This window comes from Xenia sp. Carnegie-2017, unplaced genomic scaffold (assembly GCF_021976095.1).
Source record: "Xenia sp. Carnegie-2017 unplaced genomic scaffold, XeniaSp_v1 HiC_scaffold_14, whole genome shotgun sequence".
NCBI classification, from domain to species: domain Eukaryota; kingdom Metazoa; phylum Cnidaria; class Anthozoa; order Malacalcyonacea; family Xeniidae; genus Xenia; species Xenia sp. Carnegie-2017.
Window position 1 is genome coordinate 7,402,558 of NW_025813447.1, and position 14,839 is coordinate 7,417,396.

At 37.7% G+C, this 14,839-nt stretch overlaps 1 pseudogene; it reads right to left on the reverse strand.

The window, feature by feature from the left end:
- Positions 1 to 689: 689 nt before the first annotated feature.
- On the reverse strand, positions 690 to 14,376 carry LOC124435176 (annotated as a pseudogene).
- Between the last annotated feature and the right edge of the window lie 463 nt (positions 14,377 to 14,839).

Consider the following 14,839-nt stretch of genomic DNA (forward strand, 5'->3'; position numbering starts at 1 on the left):
GAAAAAAAGAAGATTACTACAGAAACACACAGTCGAAACTGAATTCGAATCAAAGGGCTTTTCCGAGATGGATGAAAGAAAAGAGAGAGACCAAAGGCCAAAGGTCTCAAGAAGAAATCACGCAATCACGTTAGTGAAAGACGTGATGGAATGTTGAAGACATTCTTTGATTGGAAACAAAGTCGGAAACAACGATAATTGAAAACACTCAACAAATTGTGTGCATACCATGGTACAGACAGAACAGTATTAACAAAACTGTGAAATGTTTTACAGTAAACTAAAGTAGCAAGAAGAAATTACTCATTAATAAACTTTGTAAACTAAAAACAGAAACTAGTTGAATGTTGAGCTATTGCCAACAATACTGATTTATTTATAAAATCAGATGTACATAAAAAGTAGAAAACGTGTAAACCACAGGAAATTATAACAAATGATTCATTTTTCGCATACTGCTATCGCGTGAAAATGCATTGAAACAATGAAATGAAATTACAAGCGAGGAGTTTCCCCAATAATTTAAATTTTGTCATTTCTACAAAATGAATTGCTATTAAAGATGGCTACAAATCCATGTTACGAGCATGCGTGTATTGATGTTTGGCTCAGTTTACGGTCAGCGGTCAATAAATAGCGTAGTGAACGCACGTAACATGAAACAGCAACCTTAAAATCACGTGAAAAGGTTTACCTAAGCTGGGCTTTTTATTTTTACCGACATTTCTCGTTTTTTAATGGGAAAGGAACAAAATGGCCTTTCTCTGATGATGATTATTGATTATTGATTGCATTGTCGTAGTCATGCAACAGGAGATCCTGAAATTCGAATAACGTTAGCTTCAACGCCTCGCGTACATCATCGGAGCTGCACGTAATACATTCGACGCACGGATAGATGTCGACCACCTGAGACCACAGTCTTGGATCAACTGAAAATTGCAGTTTGGAATAATAATTTAAGACGTATGTAACTTGGAAATATTTATCGTCGGCTGCAATAGATAGAACAATCTTACCTTTGCAATTAGTTGAAGGCGATTTTGAATTTTTTCAATGACAACACTAAAGTTGCCATCGCCTTTATCACAAATGTAACCTCAGCCATACGTGTTCTGAATGAAAGGAAAAATGGAAGCAAAAAGACCTTTCACTAAGGATGACGAGAATTATAAATAGATTTGTAAATTATAAATAAATTTGGTTTGTAAATTATAAAAAGAACGACTGAACATCCATGTTGCTACAGTAAGTTGGTCATTTGATGAATATATGGGATTGGACAAGAACATATAAGGATGCAAATAAAAAACAGGAGATAGGCATTAACACATGGAGATGCAAACCTAAGTAGGGGGATAGACGTTTTCAAATAGGATACAAAGAAAACTGCAGGAGATAGACATTAACACATTGGGATGCAAATAAAAATAAAAGGGATAAACAATGAAACATCGGGATGCAAATAAAATACATAGGATAGGGAATGAATGTGACACATGCACGACATATATACACATAAAGGACATAAATTTGCGAGGATCGATGAGCATATGAGGATAGTTATGAGCACATGCACGATGGACGTAAATACACAACGAGACATATAAACATTTGGCTAAACCAGGAATGGAGCCATGATGGTTTCGTAGAAGGGGTGATTTAGTTTGTATTAGATTCAGATTGTTAATTCTTACTCTAGCAAGTCAGATTTATTTGTCAAGGTCTGTGAACTTTCATTATGATCGGAAGAGTTTCGGAACTGGGGTTCATTAAACACCAGTCGTGATCACAATTGTTTTTGCTTAGTTGTTTGGCACATTAGTATTTTGTAGCGATGTGGGCACGACTCCGCACCACTTCCATAAATCCATCTTTGAGTTAATCATACAAACAAACGAACCTTGGTAAGGGACATTTTCCGCCAAGTTTATCATCTTCCGAGTATTTGGAAAGAACATCCTTACAGCGTCCGAGAAGCGAGTCAATGGCTAATTGTGAGACCTTTCCCTCTAAACAAGGAACACAAAAATACGATAATGTTCGCATTGAACTAAAAGTTAAACTAAGGAAATTAATCTTTTCAAGTCGCAAAAGCATCTATGAATTAGTGGAAGTGGGGAATTTGGGCGAAGAATTGTGTAAATATATCAGATGAACGAGCCATGCTGAGTTGTGTAATGTTCATTACATTTTACATTAATAACTCGTTCATATAAACATGCCTGTACTTGCACAAGCGAGGTCAAGTCACGAACTTTGGCTCACTGTCGTAAATAAACCTTCTTTGGACTGGGCGTGGAAAGATTGGACTAGTTCAATTGCTACCTTCAAGGTTTGAAGTAGCATTCCAGTTATATTCACTTCTATGACCCATCCCTTACGAAAATTGTACCGTTAGCGATTTACCTTTCTGAATTCCCTTTGCATTGCCATGAGAGAATGAAAACTCCAAAAGAATTTCAAAACATGTTTTCGCAAACTCTTCACGAAGCGGGAATTTACTACCATCAAGACCTGAAATGGAAAAAAAATAATACACGAAATAAAAAATACACTAGCAGATACAAATATATGAACAGTTTGAACATCCTAAGATTGGGGACCGTTTCAAAAAATGATTTTCACTGTGTGCATTCCACACTGCTCTCGCAGTTAAATATCTTTGACGGCATCACAATGCAATCCTTCCTAATGTCCATCCCAAATTGCTGGGTCGAAATGCAATGGCTCCCATGAAGATCTTTCAGTTAAATTTTGTGTATTTAGAATGTTGAAAACTTGCGAGCAAACCTTCAAGAGTAGAGTTTGTAGCAGAATGAATGGAGCCTTTATTCAGTAGCGTCATTACTCTCGACAAGAAATCGCGTGGAAGAATATCAGAATGCGGCAGGATATCGTCGCGTATAATGCGAAGTATCTGAAAACAGAGAAATTAAAAACCCGGGTACTGAGAACGAAATCGCGGAATATATATCTATGTTGGCAACGTTTTGTTGACATCATCTCTATTGACAACATTTTTATTGACCAATATCTCAATTGACAACATGTTCATTGCAACATATGTATTGACAACATCTCTATTGACAACATCTCTATTGACAACATCTCTATTGACAACATCTCAATTGACAAAATCTCTATTGACAACATTTCTATTGACAACATCTCTATTGACAACATCTCTATTGACAACATCTCTATAAAATCTATATTGAGGACATCACTATTGACAACATGCTTATTGACAACATCCTCATTAACAACATCTCTATTGACAACATCTCTATTGATAACACCTCTATTGATAATATCTCTATTGATAACATCTCTATTAATGGGTTGCAAGCTACGTCATAGTCCCCATGTTGGATGATTTTAACAAAAGCTTTTCCTTAGTACAATGTAAATTTTATCCAACATGGCGAGCATTCCATTGTTCTCTTACTCCCAGGGGTTGCAAGCCACCAATTGACAACATCCTCATTAACAACATCTCTATTGACAGCATATTAAATGACAACATCTCTATAGACAACATCTCCATTGAAATTATTTACATCGACTCATTAGAACTAAGTCCACAAAATCTGGCAAAATGTCCAGAGACAAACCTTTAAGTCGAGCTGTTCGTCGCTCAAGTGATCGTCTAAAGTCTGTGTATCAGGTGGATTACTGAAATGGAAGAGTTGGACAATAAAATTAAATAATATATACAAACTACTGGATAAGAAAATGCGTTGTAAGATGCGTTGTAAACTGTCTTTCGCACTGATTAGGTCAGCAATTACTGCGATACGAGGAAGTCGATCTGCCTCAACAAGCGAACACACTTTAAATATTGACCTAGCTTATTGGGAAAGTTGTCTTTACACCTGACTGTCACTTTTTTTTATTTTGAAGCTAGTAATTTGAAAATTATCATGGATATTTTAAACAATTCATTTTAGTTAACATTTTTTATATTTGTATGCTGTAGTTATAAAAGTTGTACCATTTTTATCATTAAATAAAATTTTCCCAATGGGGCTACTCTTAAAAAAAAAACTGGATAAGAAAAGAAACATGTAGGTGAATACAAACCTAATGGCAAACAAAAAATCCTCAAACGTAGAGGCGATTTCTTCCCACATTGAATGAAATAGCTCTGAAAAGAAGAACTTGACTTCGTTATTTTTGTTCTTTTCAAGGAACAAAATCACACATGTTATTTCCCACAGTACACGCAGGTTAACAAAGAAAACAACTCGAATCGTGAGTGGAATACGGTCAAGGGGGAAACGTGACGAAATATCAAAGCGTTAAACCTGTACGAGTATCCTTATAAGCAACAGGTAACGCGAGTTGCAATATCGTGATGAGAGAATTGATAGCAAGCTTCCACGTAGATTGACGTCCACACTGATACTTCAACTTCAATGGCTCATGTAACGACTATAAATTGATAACAACAAGTCGGTGACTGACGAGTGCCTCAAAGGATCCGCATGTTGCAGTCCTAAAACACTAACCGACTCACCTTAACAATGCTATAAATCACGTGATCTTGGATCACATTATCATTATCGGCGCACTCTCGGTACAAGTCCACCACACGTTCAACACAACTCTCAGCAAACGGTACCAAAGTTATGACGACCCAATTCTTTCTTTCATCCTCTTCAATATCCTCCAATGCCGGGGGCTTGCAAGCGAAATTCACCACTTGCAACAGCGTTGAAAAAACTGTTGGATACATTGGTTGAGAGCTATTGTCCAGAACTGAGCCACGGTCCGGAATCGGTTCCCGGAGCATGTCCAGCGCATTCGAAATGGAAAGTTGCAGGGGTGTAAGAGCAGACTCGTGTAAGGTAGTGAGAAACGGTGCTGCATCTACATGCACAGGCATTCTAAGAGAGCTAACCAAAACGTGCGACAACTTTTGCAAGTCTGCAAGGCCGAAACGCGAATAAATACGCGGAAACAAATACGGGAACACGTCTATCAAAGCGGAGAGGAAGGGCTGAGTAGGATAAACACGGTATTTCACCACTTGCCCATTGGAATCCTTCTTTTCCCTTAACGTATGCGAACTGGAAGTGGATATGAAGCCAATACTATGCCAGACTCTCCAAGCGTTCACCCATAGATTAACATCTTCGCTTGCCTTGCAAAATTTCGGCTTCACTTTAACTTTGATTTACCTTTACTGACAAAATTGCCACTTTCAGTGTTATAAACAGCCTCGGGTTTTCACCTCGTCATCAGGCGTGGGATCCTGCACGATGTCCAAGAAGCTCTTCAACGCCGCCAGCGATACTTCAGCGGATTTACTTAAAGCAGAGGCTTCGACAAATTCCAAAGTAGTGCCCAAGCCCTTGGGAACTCGTCAAGAGACGCAAGAAGCTGCCTGCGAGTGTTGAAGACGCGGGCAACGCCATTGAGGGAGTACACGTGTCTCGTCCCATTGTTTCTCCGCCGTATCACGTGAATGATGCATGAGAATCTTTCCTTGGTTTGCAGTGTCGCTAGGCGGTGGGACTGAAGCAGCACTGCTCGACATCGTTTTGACGCGTTCCAAAAGGGGAAATAAAACCTAAAAAAGCCCGAATTATATTGGAAATTTTTTTTATCAAATCCAGTCCTCAAATAGCAGTTAACACTAGGCTGAGGCGGTTATTCGATTAACCAGATTGAGTGATCAGTTAGTCCGGCTTTTTTTTATAACCGACAAACCAAATTACCTTCAAAAACGACTGGCTTTTTATTCTTACATCACAATCGATAAAAGAAAACGTTTGTAAAAAAATCAATTCCAAACAGCAATAACTACCTTCGCCTACATTGTAAATTTCAAAAAATGTTTATTGAAAGCTTGATTGACAAATCCGATCGCTGAATTGCTTGATACGCTTTCACTGGAACTTTATGGACATTATAGTTTCCATAATTTCGTAGTAGCACCAAAGTCGAGACATTTAAAATAAACGACAAAATTTTATGAACATGTTTCGGCATACTTTATGCCATTTTCAGTGCGAAATGGACTGTCAACTTCCTATTCACTTCGTACTGAAGATTGCATAACGTATGTCGAAACCTGTTCGACTTGAAAATCTTGCCGTTTATTTTAAACGTCTTAAGACAATAGTTCACGTTACAGAAACTTTGCAAATTAAACAGGCGATATTTTCATATAAACATGTCGTATACATCACAAGCTTTGTATTGTACAGAGCACAAGTGTCGGTTATAATTTATATACTGTTATTTTATGGGTTTCGGTCATATGATCAAAGATCACACGCGGGAGAGGGGGACGGAGAAATAAATTTCTCACCTGCCACAACACGGTGTACCATGTTTGTTTTTCTAACAGTGAGCCATGAGCACTTATTGTGGAGAACAACGTCTGACCAGCACTTTTGCGAATCGCGGGCCTAGGATCGACACAAAGTTCGCCCATTTTGGAATATAAAGCCATCCATAGCCTGTCGGAGGGAGATAACGCGGGCTCTTCTCTGGGAGTCTCGCCCTGAGTCTGCGCCTCATGTTGCTTAAGAGCTTCTTCAATGGTGACGCGGTTTTGATTCAAAAAATCAGAGATGTTCCACTAAAAAATTTAAGAAAGATCATGGCATGTAACAAACGATGTCGCTAACAAGCCAATTTAGGAAATGTTAAACAACAAAGTGCATGGAATATTAAACAAAAAAAAGCGAGATATCATCTTTACAGCGATAAGATCGACAATGAAAGTGAGATGTACAACCATCAATGTTAGACTTATACACATTAGCAGTTTTCATACATCCTCCTTCCTTACCAATAATCCAACGGCTGTGAGGCTTATGTTCAACTCTTGTGGTTGAAGGCCAAACTTGCTGACGACATCGATCACCAATTTCAAATTGGAATAATGAATCATGGGAAGGTAATCGGTAACGATCAGATTCAGACTTTGAAATCCATGTTGAATTATTCCCGAGCTGAAAAACAAATTTTCTTAAATGCTTCACAAACGGTGCTAAGTACCACAAAATTAACGTTAATTTAAAGGTGAGAATAAGTAAATGGCTTACCTTTTCTGATTTGTAGCAGCTCCGATAACCTCAACGATCACAGGCCACCCTTCTCCCAAATTAGGACCATTTGATTGAAGAATCTAAAGAAAAAACAGTTTCAAGCAATCCAAAAAATCGGAATAATAACACGAAGTAAAATATTTACATATACCTTGAAAACGCATTCCAGTTGCTGATTGCGTACATCGGCATTGACATTACGCGACATATCACGCAACGGTGACAGAATTGTCGATTGAAGAGACTGAAACAAAAGGAAATAAAAATCTTAGATCTTTGTAAATGAAATGTGAGCAAAAAAAAACAGAATTACGTTCATACTTTGAACGTGGGCTTCAATGCAAATGCTCATTTTTATTCCGTAAAGATAAAAAGATTTAGGTAAAGGCAATGGTAGAGACGTAGTTAATTTGTCAGGTTTCGGATTCGAAACCTGACAAAGTTGCTGACTTGATCATATCGGATAGTATTTATCGAATTGTGAGTTATACATACAATTACTAGTAGCTAATAACTGACAAAAATTCAACACTAGCAAACTAGGTAGGAAAGATTGTAAGTTTTTTTTCTCATTAATATCTTTATGTCTTTTTCACATCTTTATGTGAAGCGTATTAAGAGACTTTAAAAGCAATTAAGACATTATTCCGCATTAACAGAATGATTACCAGCCGGCCGCCTTGTTGTTTTTAATTCCTCAAAATGGCGGGCAATAAAGCTTCTCGTGTTTTCGGAATTGGCGGAAGAAACGCACAATCTTATGCCTGATTAGATTCGTTGAATATATACCGAATTTCGAATACTGCCAGATACAGTAACATGTGCACCCTAGTTTTAGAAACGCTCAGCCAAATTTCAGACATTGGTCAGTTTGTCTCTGAGAACACTCTTCAAGAGAGGTTAAATTTAACCATAACGCAAAGACAGTCAGACAGAGAAGATATAAATTTATCAAGTGTTGACTTACCGCGTTGGCGACCAAAGGAGGCTTGTGATCGAAATTCAATGCCTCGCAGATCAGCAACGTGACAGCCTCGGCACTGTACACGCGCATGCGCCCGTGACGACTTTGACAAATCTATATATAACGAATGTATGAAGAACTGGATGGCAAAACTAAAGCAAGAAATGAAAAGAATTTTCCAACAATTCAAAGTACCTCCAGCAAGTGAGCTGCCAATGGCTTCCATAGTACAGGAATTCTGTGAAGATTGTGCAGACCCGTCTCTAGCAATTTGGCGATGGGGAACAAGGAAGGATCCTAGAGGGATATAATGGTACACATCGTTAAGATAATAAGGCAAACAGGTAAGTAAACCCACAGTTCCAACCTTGTTCGTCTCCGCTTGCTCTGCTGACTCATTCATAAGACGACACAAAGCGTCTATCAAATGATGCACCGCTACATCGTCCAAAAAACTATAAAAATAATGTATAAATATGAAAATTTTCGTATATAAGTCACAGAAACATATAAAGAATCACGGAAGTGTAGAAAATCATATCAAATGTTAAAAACACATGAAAAAATAAGTGAAAATATAAAAAATTTTACACAGGTATGTATGCATAATTTCACAATAACTGGTGTAATTGGACAGTTTATTGGTCCCGCTACGCAATTTTTCTGTGTTCACTCACGGAGAAGTAAAGAAACTTCCAAAGAATTCAGCAAAGATTTTGTGAAGTTTGCAAGGCACAAAAAAACATGTAGAAGTTCAATAAACATTTACAAAACCATGGTAAAACTTAAAATAATATTTACAAAACCCATGCAGAAAGCCACCTATTCGTGTAGAAAATGACCTAAACAAGTGGAAAGTCACGAGAATATTTAGAAAACCAAATCAACATGTGCACAATCACACAACACTTAGATAGTAGAAAATCACGCACACGCATAGAAAGTCATAAGAACATTCGGAAAATAAAATGAACACGAAAAAAATCGCACAACACTAATACAGGGGGAAATCATACACAAAAAGGGAGAAAACAAAGTAGATTTATAAATACACGAAGTTCAAACAATCATATTTCTTTTACCGCGAACTTTCAAACAATCTCGAGAGCATAGCAGAGAGGACAGGTACTTCATTCTTCAATGAGGAGCTGACAACCTTTAAGCACACGAATACGAAACGTTTAAAAAATAAAAACGGAGAAAAGAGTAATGAAATGGCCTGATAAAGTGCAACGAGCACTGTGATTTAACAGTGACAGCAAAATGATGGGCTGATGAGAAACAATGAGTTATGATCGACTGGTGAGAAATAATGTAATTGGCTGGTGGGAATTATATTGACAATATCCCTAACCAATCATACTGCGAAAAATGGCCACGTACCAAATTTGGAATTTCGTTAATTGGTCCGGACTTCAAACTGCCATTTTCAGCTGGAATTAGGCCAAGCATCCACGTCAGATGCTGAAAAACAATGAACCAAATAAACACGAGAAAAGCACATCGCGTCTAAACAGAAGTACAGAACGCTACCTTCAGGGTGGCACCACGATGTCCCCAAGATTCCACCATGACAATGGGCCAGATTCAAGATTGCCCGCATGCACATGATATTTTTCGACGACAACTGAAACAAAAGGCATCGTTGGAACGTCTCGATTTATACTGGCGTTTTCATTGCAAATTAAACTAATCTACGAGCCCGTTTCGAATGTCAAACTTTACATGAGCTGAATGCATTTAAAATAAAAGATATAACGAGGAGTTTTATAAAGAAATTTTTCTCTCGAAGATAACGTGAATTTAAAAACAGGACTAAGTGGAAAATTCGGCGTCACTGCGTCAGTCACAACAATTTCGAGCAGTCAATTTTCAATTGAAAAATCCTTTATTACAACACTACTGGATCATCAATGTATGTCCAAATGAAAGTTTTCCCATGACATAGCTTTTAAAGAAATTTGAAATGTAATTGTATCCCACAATTAGTTGCTGAAATTATTTTGATTCATCCAAAATCCTCAACGTTTGCAACCATTATTTAGAAAGAGCACTTGTCTCATAAACTAGTCGACTAGCTGTTCCCGCGAGAAGCGTTGATCTTCAGAACGAAAAGCACGCTATGGGGTTTATAAAAGACAAAGATAAGGCGATGTTTAAATAAGGTGCGAGCCTATAATAAAGGAATTTAAAACTACGTGAATTGGCATTATGTTGTGCTCCACTATATTTGAAGGTATTTTTAAAAAACACAAAAAAATTGAATTTTAAAATCAAAACTTGATGAATACTGGGAGAGAGAGGGGGTATGTGAAAAGAGGATTTCCCGAGTTCCAACATAGATTCAAAGGAATTTTATCAAATCTAACGATGTCAAACAGTATCCAAACAGTTTATTCCAGATCAAGAAAATGATATTTTCGCAGCATGAATTCTACTAACTACGTGCTTAGCACGTGGCCTTTCACGTGAATGCACGACTTACCGTTACTGGTCCATTTTGAGCCCCAGGAGCTACTCCAGCAACCATTGTGAAAAGTGCCAGTCTTATCAGATGATTCTGAATCTTTGGACAACGCAAGCCTTGGGTCGGCGGACGGGTCCAAGAGGGAACACTGAGTACAGAGAGAGAACATTGGGATGGCAGCGAGGCTTTGCACAAGGACATGATGAAAGCGTCTCGAGGAAACGTCAGTCCCAGTAAACCAGAACAATTTGCAAGTATTTCATAGCATTTCAAGATCCCCTCAGTCGCTGATTCGTCGTTGCTGAATAATGAAGAGGGAATACTCGATATATTGTTACTCTTATACCACGATCGGGAGATTTATACCAGATTTGAAATATGCTTCATTAAACACAAATCTCAATGGTGAAGGTGAGGGGTGTGAATATTCAGACGTTCAGCTCTGCCTGACTAACTTCTTTCAAAACTACAATCGATTTCAAAACAACCTCCCCCTGGCCTGATTCGTGCTGAATACAATATATAATTTGACGACCTGTGTTAGAATAAAAAAGTACGAACACAGACCTTGCTTCCAATAACAAAGACAACGCAGCTAGTAAACCACACCAAGAAGAGTTTAGCATTTGTTTCCAAACTTCGTTCAATGTTTCCCTATAATGTGAACATAAAACGTCATTGAACTCGCCCACGCAGTCACAATTCAACGAGAAAATCAGAGACCTTCAGTAGTTTCGTTATGCTCAACAGCCTCTGTACCTACTCCAGTTTGATCAGGGGTCTTTGCTTCCTCAGCTGGCTCGATCCAGCCTCAACCTGTGGCGCTGCGTCCAGAGTCTTCATAGTCGACTTTACTAAAGCGTTGATACTGTTCACCAGAGCCAAAAGGGTTCTAAACGCGACTGTCATGGCGTAAGCCTCTGTTACGTTTGGAGTGTCGACCCTGTCGAGATGATCTAGGCTGGAGAAATTAAAGACTTTATGTTATTTGGGGAAAAATTAATCTATGAGCAGAATTATTACTCTTTATTTACTAATTATTACTCTATCCAAATCTTACATAGTCTACCGGTGTAAAACAATTACATATTTTGCGTAACTTCGACGACTAAATATCTAGCAGTTCGGCTAGCAACTGTCAACGGTCTTATAGAAAGACGAAATTAACTGTGAAATGAATAATGGGCCATTTTAATCTGCAAATTTTCCCATTTCTAATAACACTTACTACACAGGTTTTGCTTTGCCTGCAGGTAATTTGACCAGCGGTAACCATACACCATGATACTGGAAACCAGAGACAGACTGGTTGCCATTTCCAGACAAGTTTGCGTTGGCATTTTGAATAGATGACGCATTATTAGAGGAGGGAGAATGGGGAGGGCTCCCAGTGGATGCTTGCTGACCGGCAGCGGAGTACAACGATTGGATGAAACTAGCCAATGAGTTAACGAGATCATGAAAGACTTTAGTCGAGTGTTCTTGCATGTCGTAGTATTGACAAAATGACCTGTCAAAGAAGAATAAAAAAAAATATGGAGTTCAAGTGATCAGGAGATTGCAGCAAAGTGATATTGCCATAGCCATAACAAAATACCCAACCGTCCAATGTAGAGCTTCAAGTTTCTAATATTACATAAAACCAAAAAAAATCTCTCTTTACCTAAGAAGTTGTGGCTGAAGGCAAAGAATGTGAAGAACTTCAAGGCCAAAGAACGTTGCCAAAATGGCTTGTCGATGTCCAGAAATTTCACCAAAAGCGATAGAAAAATTTCACACTCCGTCACCTAAAATTAACGAAATTTCTCTCAAAAACCTCGCACTCTCGTCGTAGTTGACATAAAGAGAAGTTGACATTTCAACTTCCAGTAGAGGACACCGCTACCATTACAGAAAAGTCGATCACAACAGTTCAAAACCTCATATTATAATATCTCCTGGCCAAATTATACATAATTCAACTAGCAATATGAACTCACCAGTAATGTATAAAATTGTTCAATCAACACTGACACGATTCGCAGCAATCGCATCGAAATAGGAAACACCGGTTTTTCCAAAGGAGGATCGCCCGAATTACCAGAAACTTGTCGGAATTTGATACTCGGGGAAAATAACTTGATGACAAGAGGGCAAACTCTTTCCTTGAGAAGAAAACTGAATTCCGGATGCTACGAAGACAAAATAATAATTGGTCTTATCGCCAGGATGCATTTTAATAATGATGAGAACGTTTTAATGTAAAGATAGAATGCAAACTTTGCACTCAACATAAATATTGCAGACCTCATGAGAGACGTGTATAACGTACAACAATCCATCTGTTAGAATTCCTTACCTTAAGAAATACATTAGGAAAGCTCTTGAGAATACTTTCAAGTAATTCAAGACCAAATGTTCGTATCATTCCGTCAACAGCAACCAACCAATATGGTTGCTCGCCATTCGTCAATTGACACAGATCCTACAACGACATATTATTTTATCTTGTAGGCAAATTATGAACGTATCGCTGTTTGTGTTTTTTTTTGTTCAAAACAAGCCTGGTATTCAATAAACTTAATCAAATTAAAATTCATGGACAACTAAATTAAACAAAGAAATATTATCAGTACAATTCCAAAGGAGAATGCACTGTAATAGAAGACCGTTTGTTTCGAAATGTCGAAAAGTTTCTCTGCATTTCCACCAATAATCAAATAAACTTCCTACGTTAACATAACAATAAATTGCTTTGAAGAACTTTGTAAGAATTCAGTTGCGTTCAAAGACAACGTAATTACCTGGAATATGAGATAGGCATCTCGTGCAAACGGTTTTAAGCTCACAGGACAATTCTTATGTCGAGGACTATTTGACGGCATTACTTCGGGTTCATTATCTGCAACAGAGAAGGAGATTTCAAGCGTACTTACTGCACGTACGACTTATTACAAAACTCTTCAAAAACAAACTAAATGATTGTTTAGCGATAACTACTATCTTTGGTGTGACCTCTTCTTCGGGTAAGTCGAATTGATTACATGATTTGAGTCCAGTTTTTCTAACGTGGATCGTTACTATCCAGGATTTGAAGATATCTCATTAAATTATCGAAATATCAACCGAACCGAAGTTTAAGTTAATCATCTTAATCCACGTTACAAGTTATTTTCTATTGAAAGATGAATGAAACTGAAGTTTTCTAAACATTCTTTGCTTTGAAGATTTGCCCATATTGAGCAACTTCACGGAGATGTTATGAAATTAAAAGACTGGTAATCTCAAATCTCCCATTGAAGTTTAAATAAACGCACATGGGTAGCTAACGTTAAGGCTGTTAATTCAAACATTGGGTAGCAGTGAAACCTATCATAATTTATGATGCTTTCCTATGCTTCAAACGTTTAAAGTTTAACAGCGTAGCCGGAGAATCATTTCGGCAAAATTAACGGACTTCGGTACATATTGAATTTAAAGTGCTCAACATTTTTTCACAAACCGACCGTTCACCTTGCAAAGCTTAGAACAGTCTATCAGTTGAGGGCTGGAAAAATAAACGTAATGATATATCACCTTCGTTCAAACTGTCTTCATATACAACTCTATCAAAAGCAGCAGACACAATTTGCCTAACACTCGCAGCTGCAGTGATACTGACTGTTGGGTCTTTGAAAAAATACAGCTTAAAACAGAGCATGACTGCCTGAAAACAAAAAACATGTATGCAACTGAATCAATATACTTCCATAATAGACTTCTTGACATTATTGAGAGGTGGTTGTAAAACAGTTTTGCTACCAAATACTCCCAATTGAGATATGAAAAAGATTTGTTGATAAATGAGTTTGCAATGAATTACCTTCGCAAACGAGTCCCCCCTTACAATTCTTGTAGTTGTCAATATCAAAGCAACGTCTGCAAGATCCTCAATTCTTCAAGTCCACTCTCCATAATGAGCCACAATGTGTCAATCAGATTCTGCAGAGGTCTTAAGGAAATTTGAAAGAGGGAAGAAAAACACTAAAGAACATTGACTGTATCAAAAAATCAAACATATGATTTGAAAATGTGAGACAAATGTAGTGAAATGTGGTTCAGCCCTCAATAGCTTGATTACATGGAGGTTTTTTCACTCAAACAGTTTCCACTGACAAAATGCATGCATTGAACATAAAATTCTCATCCTACATTCTGCAATTACAACACACAGTGTTGTCTTGAATACCTCTGATACAGCCTGATGTGAGATAAGCCTTTGCAATGCTGTTAGCGATATTTGAACAACACGAAGACTCTTTGTGTCGCATCCCAGTATGAATGGTTGAATAATATCATTCTCTTCCGACAGAACTGGATAGA